The sequence below is a fragment of the Macaca nemestrina genome, chromosome 18, assembly GCF_043159975.1.
Source record: "Macaca nemestrina isolate mMacNem1 chromosome 18, mMacNem.hap1, whole genome shotgun sequence".
NCBI classification, from domain to species: domain Eukaryota; kingdom Metazoa; phylum Chordata; class Mammalia; order Primates; family Cercopithecidae; genus Macaca; species Macaca nemestrina.
This window is the reverse complement of record NC_092142.1, coordinates 23,169,976-23,182,071: the sequence shown is the minus strand read 5'-3', so window position 1 is coordinate 23,182,071 and position 12,096 is coordinate 23,169,976. Positions and strand designations below refer to the sequence as shown.

General features: G+C 43.6%; 1 non-coding gene across 1 annotated transcript; it reads left to right on the top strand.

Moving 5' to 3' along the window:
• Positions 1-11,172: 11,172 nt before the first annotated feature.
• LOC112427302 (U7 small nuclear RNA) lies at positions 11,173-11,234 on the top strand. Its single transcript, XR_003018805.1, has one exon. It is a non-coding gene; the product is annotated as a U7 small nuclear RNA (small nuclear RNA).
• Positions 11,235-12,096: the final 862 nt, after the last annotated feature.

Here is a 12,096-nt window from a genome sequence, read left to right as displayed (position 1 = left end):
AGACCAGCCTGACCAACATGGAGAAGCCCCATCTCTACTAAAAACACAAAATTAGCTGGGCGTGGTGGCGCATGCCTGTGATCTCAGCTACTCGAGAAGCTGAGGCAGGAGAATCACTTGAACCCGGGAGGCAGAGGTTGCGGTGAGCCGAGATCGCACCATTGCACTCCAGCCTGGGCAACAAGAGTGAAACTCCTTTTAGAAAAACAAACAAACAAACAAAAAACACCCAAAAAACAAAAAAGCCACCTGGGAGCTAGGAAAAAAAAAAAACCAAAAAAACAGTCACCAGGCTCTATCCCTAAAGATTCAGGTTTCATTGGCCTGGGGTCTCTTGGGTATGGAATAATTTTATTGAGTGTTCCTTCCACGTCACCTGCAGATTTTACTCTACAGGGGATGATTATTGGTGTTAAACCCACTCTCGGGGCCCCTAACTTCACAGCCATCACCTAGGCTTTAGAAACATCCCAATCTGGGTGAGAAGTGGGATGAAAAGAGCACGGATATTGAAGACTAATACCATTTGCCAACCCCCAGACCCGCACCCTGGCTCCTCGCCTGCTTCGAGGTGAGCCTGCCTCAGTCCTATATGTGAGTGAAACCTGAAGCCTCCCAGTGTGTGACTGAGTTCCTTCCCCATGCTGGGATCTGTCCAGTGGTGTGCCGGGCTGGCTTATAGAGATGATTGCTAAATTCCCAGGGTTTTTGAAAGCTGGCTATTAAACACAGCCATTATTAAAAATTAAATTATATAAACTTATAATTAAATTATATCTTGAAAGATAATAAATACTTGAATTACTTCCTAATAATTTTGTTTTACTATTATCTCTACCTTTTTTTTTTTATAAGATGGAATTTTGCTCTTGTTGCCCAGACTGGAGTGCAGTGGCACGATCTCAGCTCACCTCAACCTCCACCTCCTGGGTTCCAGTGATTCTCTTGCCTCAGCCTCCCGAGTAGCTGGGATTACAGACATACGCCATCACGCCCAGCTAATTTTGTATTTTTAGTAGAGACAGGGTTTCTCCATGTTGGTCAGGCTGGTCTTGAACTCTCAACCTCAGGTGATCTACCCACTCAGCCTCCCAAAATGTTGAGATTACAGGCGTGAGTCACTGCGCCCGGCCTATATACTCTTGAAGTCCATAAATGCATACATAAAAAGGTGTCTATGTATCTCTCTCTATAACATATATGCTATATTTAGTATATATCTACATACATTTTGTGGCATTACTATATAATGGGGTGCTACCGAGCATCTGTTCCCAACTTGCAAGTCACCGTTCAGTGACAACATATTGGTGTAGCTTAAAATCAGCCACAGTTGAGTATTTACACCATGGTAATCAGTCAACACTTTCAGTCTCAATCAAAGCAAGGACTGTTTTAATGTTTCTCTCTTTTTTATTCAATGTCTAGACTTTAGAAAGAGATAGAGAAAACTTTAACAATGCAGAAGAAATGTCAACGTGTGTTGCGTCTGTAGTGGTTACATTGTGAATGGCACAAAGCATTGTCACATCATGATTGAATTGTAACCGCATTAGCTATCGATACAAAAGTTCAGCAAAATTCAACAAAAGCATTCTGTAAGAATTCACTGGCTACGTGTAATTTAAGATGAAGAGCATTTTTATGCTTCATATTTTTTTTTAAGTGTGTGATGCACATTCTTCTCTTTTCTTTCTTTTCTTTTTTTTTGAGATAGGGTCTTGCTCTGTTGCCCAGGCTGGCATGCAGTGGCACCATCACGGCTCACTGAAGACTCCAACTCCTGGCTCAATGGATCCTTCCACCTCAGCCTCTCAAGTAGCTGGGACTACAGGCATGCATCACGACACCTGGCCAATTTTAAATTTTTGGTAGAGATGGGGTCCCCCTATGTTTCCCAGGCTTATCTCAAACTCCTGGCCTCAAGTAATCTTCCTGTTTCAGCCTCCCACAGTTCTGTGATTACAGGCATGAGCCACTGTGCCTGCCTTGCTACACATTCTTGACATCAGCACAGTTTGTAATAAACATACATATGTAACTGCATGCATGCTTTTTTTCCCCTCAGAGACACTTGTTAAACATTCTCTAGCACCACTGACTCTGGCTGCCCAAACAGGCTTTGGCCAGAGGAGTGCTGCTGAGTAGTGCCACCTCAACTTCCTGTCACGCTGAGATTCCCACTTTGCGAAGGTCCTCTCCTGTGGCAGGAACTATGCTTCTTCCACCTGGGACTTTGCCCGGAAGTGCAGTTATTAATAGTTTGTTATAGAGAAACATCCTCCCAGGAGCTGGCCACCCACATTCCTGCCTCCCGTGCACACTCATTTCTCTGTGCCAAATCACCCAATGTGAGATGCGTCTTGGTGCAGGAAAGAAACCAGTAATGATGGCTGGCATCCTGCACCCCTGAGTCCTCAGCCTCCTGCTCTCTGTTGGATGCCAAGAGAATTGCATCAGAGGGATGTTCGCTCCAAGTAAAGCATTCTCTAAGAAATGTTTCATTACGTGGGGCCTCCAATGATCTCCTTTAGAACCATCCAGTCAACATGTACATTAGTGGACCTTACCCAGGAAGAGTCTGTAATTTTAACTGCCCCATTCATTCACTCATTGAGTGCCTGCTGTTTGTCAGGCACTGTTCTAGGTTCTGGATGTGCCAGGGAACAAAACAGACAATGATCCCTGATATGGCTTGGATTTGTGTACCTGTCCAAATCTCGTGTCAAATTATAATCCCCAGTGTTGGAATTGGGGCCTGGTGGAAACTGATGGATCATTATTACCACCCCGCTTTGGCATTGTTGTGGCAAATAGTGAGTGGTTAAGTTATCATGAGATCTGGTTGTTTAAAAGTGTGTAGCACCTCCCTCCTCTCTCCTCTTTCTCCTGCTCCAGTCATACGAGACATGCCTGCTTCCCCTTTGCCTTCTGCCATGATTGAAAGTTTCCTGCCGGGCGTGGAGGCTCATGCCTGTAATCCCAGCACTTTGGGAGGCCAAGGCAGGCAGATCACGAGGTCAGGAGATCGAGACCATCCTGGCTAACATGGAGAAACCCCGTCTCTACTAAAAATACAAAAAATTAGCCAGGCGTGCTGGTGGGCGCCTGTAGTCGCAGCTACTCGGGAGGCTGAGGCAGGAGAATGGCGTGAACCCAGGAGGCAGAGCTTGCAGTGAGCCGAGATTGCGCCACTGCACTCCAGTCTGGGTGAAAGAGCGAGACTCTGTCTCAAAACAAAAAAAATAAAAGGAAGTTTCCTGAGGCTTCCCCAGAAGCCGCTATGCTTCCTGTACAGGCTGCAGAACTGCGAGCCACTGAAATCTCTTTCCTAAATTACCCACTCTCAGGTAGTTCTTCACAGCAGTGTGAGAATGGTCTAATACAATCTCTGTTTGCATGGCGATTATAGTTAATGACGGCCAGGCGCAATGGCTCATGCTTGTGATCCTAGCACTTTGGGAGGCCGAGGTGGGAAGATCATCTGAGGTCAGGAGTTTGAGACCAGCCTGGCCAACATGGTGAAACTCCGTCTCTACTAAAAATAGCCATGCCTGGGCCGGGCGTGGTGGTTCACGCCTGTAATTCCAGCACTTTGGGAGGCCAAGGTGGGCAGATCATGAGGTCAGGAGATGGAGACCATCTGGCTAACATGGTGAAACCCTGTCTCTCCAAAAAAAAAAAAAAAAAAAAATTAGCTGGGTGTGGTGGTGGGTGCCTGTAGTCCCAGCTACTTGGGAGGCTGAGGCAGGAGAATGGCGTGAACCCGAGAGGTGGAGCTTGTAGTGAGCCAAGATGGTGCCACTGCACTCCAGCCTGGGCGACAGAGTAAGACTCCATCTCAAAAAAAATCCCAGCTACTCAGGAGGCTGAGGCACAAGAATCGCTTAAACCTGGGAGGCTGAGGTTGCAGGGAGCCAAGATTATAGCCAATGAGGAAACGCCTAATAGACAAAATATTTAAGCAAAACATAGAGTATATTAACTAATAATAAGCACTAGGCAGAAAAATAAAGCTGGAAATGGGGAAAAGAGGTATGAAGATGACATTTGAGCATTTATGTAAAGACCTGAAGGAAGTCTTTAGAGAGAGTGACTTAGAGTCAGCCGTGCTGAACACTGCGGGGAAAAGTGCTCCTGGCAGAGGGAACAGCAAACACAGCAGCCCTGATCTGGGAAGGGAAGGAAGCCAGTATGGCTGAAGAATCCTCAGAAGATTCTTTTGCACACAAAAATCGAGAACCCAGGCCAGGTAATCCCTGTAATCCCATCAGTTTGGGAGGCCAAGACTGGGCAGATCATGAGGTCAGGAGTTCGAGACCAGCCTGGCCAAGAGACCAGCCTGGCCAATATGGTGAAATCCTGTCTCTACTAAAAATACAAAAATTAGCTGGGCGTGGTGGTGGGCACGTGTAATCTCAGCTACTAGGGAGGACGAGGCGGGAGAATTGCCTGAACCCGGGAGGGGGAGGTTGCAGTGAGCTGAAGATCGCACCATTGCACTCTAGCCTGGGCCACAGAGCAAGGTTCTGACTCAAAAAAAAAAAAAAAAAAAAAAAAATTTTGAGACCTCCAGGTGAGCAAATGCCACTAACTTTTTCATGTAAAATCTGTTATCCTCTGCACACTGATGCTTCCAGGCCCTTCTGGATCCTGGAACCAGGTTCATCCATGTCTTTCAGTAAGTGTTTATTGAGCTCTTATGAAGTGTCTATGATATTGAGACGGGATTGTTCCCTTGACCTTGACCCCGACCCCCTTTGTGGGCAGGAACTGGAGGGGCTCACTTCACTCAGCCTGTAGTCCATGGATGGCCAAGTGTTAACAGCTCAGTGAAGAGTCAGGGTGACAGCCTCCTGCACCTGCTCTGCTTGGCACCCAAGTTGTTCAGTGTCCGGGAAGAATCAGGTCACATGAACTATTTGAAGGGTAGTGTACGCAGAGGATTTATTGGGCAATTAAAATGGCTCTCAGTAGAAAGGGGATGGTGTGAGAAGAAAATCGTTCCCTGGAACTGCACTGGCTGAAGTTAGCTGAGTCTATCTGTAGCCTCCAACACTCAGCCACATGTATCCCCGACATTCAGCAGCTTGCATCCCTGACCACTTGCATTGGTTGCCTTCTGTTGCTGTGCCAACTGAAGCCTTTTTATGGGCACAGGATAGGGGCATGGCAGGCCAAAAAGGCAATCATTTGAGCAAAAAAAACGGAGTGAGCTGTTTTCACTTAGGGCCAAGGTTCCAGGCTCAAGGGTGGGGTTTAGCCAGGAGCCGTTCTGTGTCAATGTGATGAGGCTGAAAGTTTTTGACTTGCGACCATGTTCCTACTTCTTTGCCTGTCAGTCTAAGATTCTCTGACTCCTACTGGGTTTCATTCTTCGGTTCTTTGAATGTTGAGTTATGAGTCCACCACCACCTCCAAAACTTACTTCAGCTACCCTTATTCTCTGCTTATGGCCACAGGATAGCTTAATGTTTCATGGTGCGTAGGTCTGTACAAACCTACCCATAAAAGCTGAGGAAGATGAAAGGCCAAAGAAAGAGGAGACAAATCTAGTTTCTGAGAAATAAACATTTAATAGGGACTTTTTACGAACAGGAGCCATGTCTTGGAAGGCTGTGAGATGAGTTGGTGGATCCCGTACCATTACACCCAGACCCAGCGCTTATATACCATTGGGAATTTGCTGAAAGGCAGAATTTATGGCAAGCATGTGTTTATCATAACATCAGGGTTGTTTTGACCTAAGGGCAGGGTTTACTGTAAGTACATGCTAACAGTAGATAAAGTAGAGATCTTAGGGGCTGATATGGTTTGGATATGTGTCCCCTCCAAATCTCATGTTGAAATGTGACCTCCAATGTTGGAGATGGTCCTGGTGGGAGGTGTTGAGATTATGGAGTTGGAATCCTCATAAATGGTTTGGTGTTGGCCTTGGTAATGAGTGAGTTTTTGCTCTATTAGTTCGTGTAAGAGCTGTTTGTTTAAAGAAGGCTCTTTAAAAAGGCTCTCCTCTCTCTCTTAATTCCTCTCTCACCACATTACAAGCCTGCTTCCCCTTTACTTTCCACCATAATTGTAAGCTTCTTGAGACCCTCGCCAGAAGCAGATGCTAATACCGTGCTTCCTATACAGCCTGCAGAAATGTGAGCCAAAATAAATCTCTTTTCTTTATAAATTACCCAGCCTCAGGTATTCCTTTATAGCAATGCAAAGCAGACTAATACAGGGGCATTCCCAGAAGTGGGGCTAATCACAAGTCAACGTGGCAGATTAACATCCAAGGTGGAGTTACTTTAGACTGCATACTTTAGTTCCAAAACAGGGATCCAGCTCCTGGAACCTCTGTCCCAGTGGGAGGCCCAAATCCCACCTTGGCCTGCCAGGGCCTTATGGAGATTGAGTTTAACCTTAGATATGTTGAGTTTGAGACCTCTTGGGAGGTCTCCTAACACATAGAAGGATGTATACAGCAGGTCATTAAGTTGATAGGGAGAGCGGGATGGAAAGACTGATTGAAATCACCATTAGCATTTGTTGAAATGCTTTCTGTTGGCTGGGCTGGTGATTCTCAACCCTGGCTGCATATTAATACTGCCTGGATAACTTTTAAAAATACCAATTTAAGGGGCCCACTGCAGACCAATTGATGCAAATCTCCAGGGGTGAGGCCCAGGCATTAATGTGTTTTAAAATCTCCCCACGATTCTAATAAGGAGGTCGGGTGGAGAGCCACTGTGATCAGCAGTGGTTTATATTGGCGATTCTCAACCTTGGTTGCAATCTTGGGTTGCCAATTGGGTTTCCAATCCTGTTGGAATCACCCAGGGAACTTTAAGAAGTATTGCCACCTAGTTCCCATCCACAGAGATCTGGACATATTTGTTCTGGGTGGAGCTGGGTCCAGGGATGGATGTAACCAAGGTAGAGAACCTCCAAGCTAGGTGCTGAACATCTAGGAGTAGATGACAAAGATGTACTAGAAATCATCCTCACTACTCAAGAATCTCACTACATCATGGAAGCCACCTTAAAAAAGTTAACTTGGCCATCTTCTCTCTTGTGCCTTGTCCTGGCTCTGAAAGCTCAAACTCTTGTGGCCTATTTTGATGACATCCTCTGTCCTGCTGACTCTTCTACCAAACTCATCCCAATACTGCTGTTTGACCTGTTTGCCCTTCCTGTCCATCAGTCTTTCCCAAGTGACTTCCTTCCTAACTGAATTCCACAGCCAATCGCTCCCATGACACCCTCACTAGTCTCCCAAATCTTTTGTCTCCTTGGCTTTCTGTCCCTCTAACCCACACTCCCCTTATTATCCTCCTTGTTATCCTTATTCAGTTACCCAATCCTATGGATCCCCCCACCTTCTAAATATTGCTTGGATGTGTCCGTTTCTCTCCATCCCCACCACCACTTTTCTATTTCAGGACACCACCATGAACTTAGATGCCTACTGCAGTCTCCCAAATGGCTTATCTCAGTCTGGCCATGCCCCTCTCTAGTCTGTTTGCTGCAACTAGAGTGACCCACTCAATATATAATTATTAAAATTTCACTTTTCGAAAGTGACATGCAACAATATTCACTCTTCTGGTTGTACAAGTCTATGAATTTTGACAAATGCATCTAGTCATGAAACCATGACCAAAATCAGGATACAGAGCCATTCATCAACCCCTCACCCCAACCAAATTCAATCACACCATCAGGTTTTCATCAGCTCCTATGCCTACTCATAATTCCTGGCAACCACTGATGTATTTTCTGTCCCTATTGGTTTGCCTTTTCCAGATTGTCCTATAAATGGAATCATATACAGTATGTAGACTCTCTGGCTTCTTGCACTTAGCATATTGAATTTGGTATTCATTCAAGTTATTTTGCGTATCAGTCATTTGGTCCTTCTTGCTGCTGATTAGTATTTCATTGTGTGGATAATCCACAGCTTATTTAGCTATTTTTGCCAGTTGAAGGACATTTGGGTCATTTCTAGTTTTTGGTTACTATAAACAGATCTACTACAAATATTTGTGTACAGGTTTTTGTGTGAACACACATTTTCATTCCCCTTTGGTAAATATATAGCAGTGGGATTGCTGGGTTATGTGATAAGTGTCTGTTTAACTTTATAAAGAACTGCCAAATTGTTTTGCAAAATGGCGCTTCTATTTTGCATCTCTACCAGCAGCGTATGAGAGTTCCAGTTGCTCCACATCCTTGCCAAAACTCACTATCGTCTGTGTTTATAATTCTAGGTATTCCAATGGGTGTACAGTAGTATCCCATTTGCATAAATTACACATTTGGTCACGCTCCTTCCCTGCATTCAACTGTCTGCAATTCCTTGTTGCTTTTAGGGTTGAGCCCTAATTGTTTAGCATGACTTGGAAGAGCCACTTGCTGGGTGAACTACCGCTTGTCTCTCAAGCCCAGGTGTTGCCATCCTGTGCCCCTTTTGCATTCCATGCAATGGTCACGTTAAAGTACTTTCAGCTCCCGAGTCCCCTCTGCTTCCCTCAATTTCACATTTCTCTGTATGCTGTTACCTCTGCCTAGAACATTCTCTTCTCTTCTTTCCTCTGGTCAATTCCTATTCATTCTCCCACACACCTTAAGGTCAGTTACTCCAGATCTCCCTGGTCACCTCTTCCCACTCCCAGTCTCAGCCCTAACTCCCATGGAATACTCTTTGCCCTCCTACGCAGTTTCTCCACCAATAACCTGATGCACACTCTTCTGACTGTTTCCTACTGTGGTAGATTTCAAAATCAGCTATGATGCTTTGTAGTTCTTCCTATCAAGAGATGGAGGTTTCTCTCTGCTCTCTTGAATGATTATGCCCATTTTATAGACAAAGAAACTGAGCCCAAGGTCACGCTGCTTGCTGATATTGATGTGTTCAAACCCGGGAGTTCTGGCTCTAGATCCTAAGCTCTTCCTACCAGGCTGCTGAAATCTGGCTTCCATGGATATGCCCATTTGTACCCTTGCTTGCCCTGGCCTCCCTTCTGACTGGAAACGTCGCCTCCCTTCATTAGGGGCACCCCTGCTCCCATTCCAATAACACTGTTTTAATGGGGATTGCCAACCACAACATGCCCTGTTTCTTTGGCTACAGGGCATATGACCTGAGCTAAGAAAATCAGAGCTTTCCTGGGGACTTTCTGGATTAGAACTATGGGAGGAGATGTGAGCTTGGCCACCATTTGTTGCCATGCTTGCAGTTTCATGGAGAAAGCAGGTCTGAGAAAAAGAAAAGTATCACCCAGCAGGGAGTGGCATGTGTTGAGGAGAAGCAGGAGGGATGGAGGTGTCTTTTACTACGTAGGAGCACCTGGGTTCCTGGTTTTATTGTCCCTAAAAGCAGCTGCATCCTGGCTTCCCAAAGTTTAGTTACCTTGGTCAGTAAATTCCGCACTTTGCCTCTGTTAGCTGAAACTAGGCCACCTGCAACACTTGAAAGAACTTTCATAATACACAAGCCTTGGGGGAATTAATCGAGGGGTAATGATGAAAGCATTAGGTAAAGCCAGCCCCTTTGAACAGCTCAGGGGTTGAGCTGGAGAATGGGTCTGTTGATTCAGGTGAAGGTGGGGCCTGGGACCCTGGCTCTCCATATAAAGTGAAGACTGTCAACCAAAAATTCAACGTCGATTGCAAAGGCATTTAGGACTTAGGGGAGAAATGAAAATGCATGCTTCTGTAGCAGAGGGAAAAAAAAGTGTCTAACAGGTTGTGAATAATTCAGATTTAATTACTAGGAAAAATGCCTTCCTTTTCTTTTTTCTTTTTATTCTTTACCCGGCCTGACGCTTAGGCAGCAGGTTTAGTAGATATTTTTGTTCCAGAAATTCTACTTGAGAAATAGTGAGCCAAGTCTTCAGTTTTCTCCTGGTTGGGTGTGAAGACCAGGGTGCTTTGGATGTGGGCAGGAAGGAGAAGCAGGTATTCCTCAGCTCTTTCTGCTAAAGACTGCCAGGTATGGTACCCATCGTGGGAGGGTCCTTCTCTAATGCCTAGAGCCTCTGAGCTTGTGACCTATAAACTGGAAGGCACAGGCGTGAAATGCTCCCAACCATGCAGATGGGTGCCATTATAATTTTGTGGTATTATATCTCAGACGGACTCATCACCGCTTAGCAATCCTATTACACACCCACTGCCATCGATTTCAAACCTCATTACTCATTTCAAGCCCTTTAGTACTCAGTTTAGTACCCCACTCTCTCTCCTCTCCAGGAGATGATTTTTTTTTTAAATAACAGCTTTATTGAGATATAATTCATATACCATAAACCTACCCCCTTTAACGTGTACCATTAAATGATTAGATGATTTTTACTACATTGGCAAAGCTGTACAACCATCACCATGATCTAATTTTAGAACATTTTTATCACTCCCCAAAGAAGCTCCATACTAGTTAGCAATTACTCCTCATTTCCCCCTCTCCACAACTCCTGGCAAGCATGAATCTACTTTTTCTACTTACTGTCTCGAAATAGGATTTGCCTATCCTGGACATTTCCTATAAATAGAATCATACGATATGTGGTCTTTGGGTGTGGCTTCTCTCACTTAGCATGATATTTTCAAGGCTCATTCATGTTGTAGCAGAAACCGGTACTTTATTTCTTTTTATGGCAGAATAATATTCCATTGTATGGCTATGTCTTTGATTTTTCCATTCATCAACTGATGGACAATCGGGTTGTTTCCAATTCTGGGCTATTATGAATAATGCTGCTATGCACATTTTGTACAAGTTTTGGTGTGGGCATACTTTCCAGTCCTGTTGGGTATATCTATAAGAGTGCAACTCCTAGGTCATGTAGTAACTCAAAATGATAACTGAGTTACCATTAAATTGCTAGGTCATATGGTAACTTTTTGAGAAACACCATTTTATGCTCCTTCTGGCAATGTATAGGGTTTCCAATTTCTTCACATTTTTGCTAATACTTGTAATTGTCTGTCTTTCATATTTTTGCCATTCTCATGAGTGTGAAGTGGTATCTCATTGTCGTTTTGATTTGCATTTCCCTAATGACTAATGGTGTTGAATATCTTTTCATATGCTTATAAGCCATTTATATGTCTTTGGAGAAATTCTTTTCAAATCTCTTGCTCATTTTAAAATTAGGTTGTCATTTTATTACTGAGTTGCAGTAGTGTTACAGCTCTTTTAGAATTTGTCTAGCAGGTTTTCTGATTTTTACCCGGAACCCCTCCCCAGCAAAGAAAATGGAAAAAAAAATTGCATTAGTTCTTTATACAGTCTAGATACAAGGCCCTTATCAGATATTTGATTTTCAAATATTTTCTCCCATTCTGTGAGTTGTCTTTTCACTCTCTTGATGGTGTTATTTGAAGCATATATATTTTTTTGTTTTGATAATGTCCCATTTATCTATGTATTTTTTCTTTTCATTTGTGCTTTTGGCGTCATACCTAAGAAACCGCTGCTTAACTCAAGGTCATAAAGATTTACTCCTGAATTTCCTTTTAGCAGTTTTATGGTTTTAGCTCTTACATTTAGATATGATTCATTTTGAGGTTATTTTTATTTATGATGTGAGGTAGGGATCTGACTTTATTCTTTTGCATAGGGATATCCAGTTGTCCCAGCACCATTTGTTGAAAGACTATTTTTTCCTAATTGAATTGTCTTGGCATTCTTGTTGAAAATCAATTCACTGTAATTATCTGACCTCTCAATACTATTCCATTGATCTATGTGTTTATCCTTATGCCAATACCATGCTATCTTCACACTGTTACTCTGTGTTTGAAACTCTAGGTTAGAAATGGGGAATGATGCATTATTCAGCTCTGTTCTTTTTTGATATTGTTTTGGCTATTCTAGATTTATTGGATTTCTATATGAATTTCAGAGCCAGCTTATCAATTCTGCAAAAAATGCTATGGGGATTTTGATAGGGATTGTGCTGAATCTATAGACCAATTTAAGGAATACTGCCATCTTAACAATATTAAGCTTCCTGATCTATGAATACAGGATACCTTTCCATTTATTTAAGTCTTCTTTAAGTCTTTCAACAATGTTTTGCAGTAGTCAGTGAACAAGTCTTG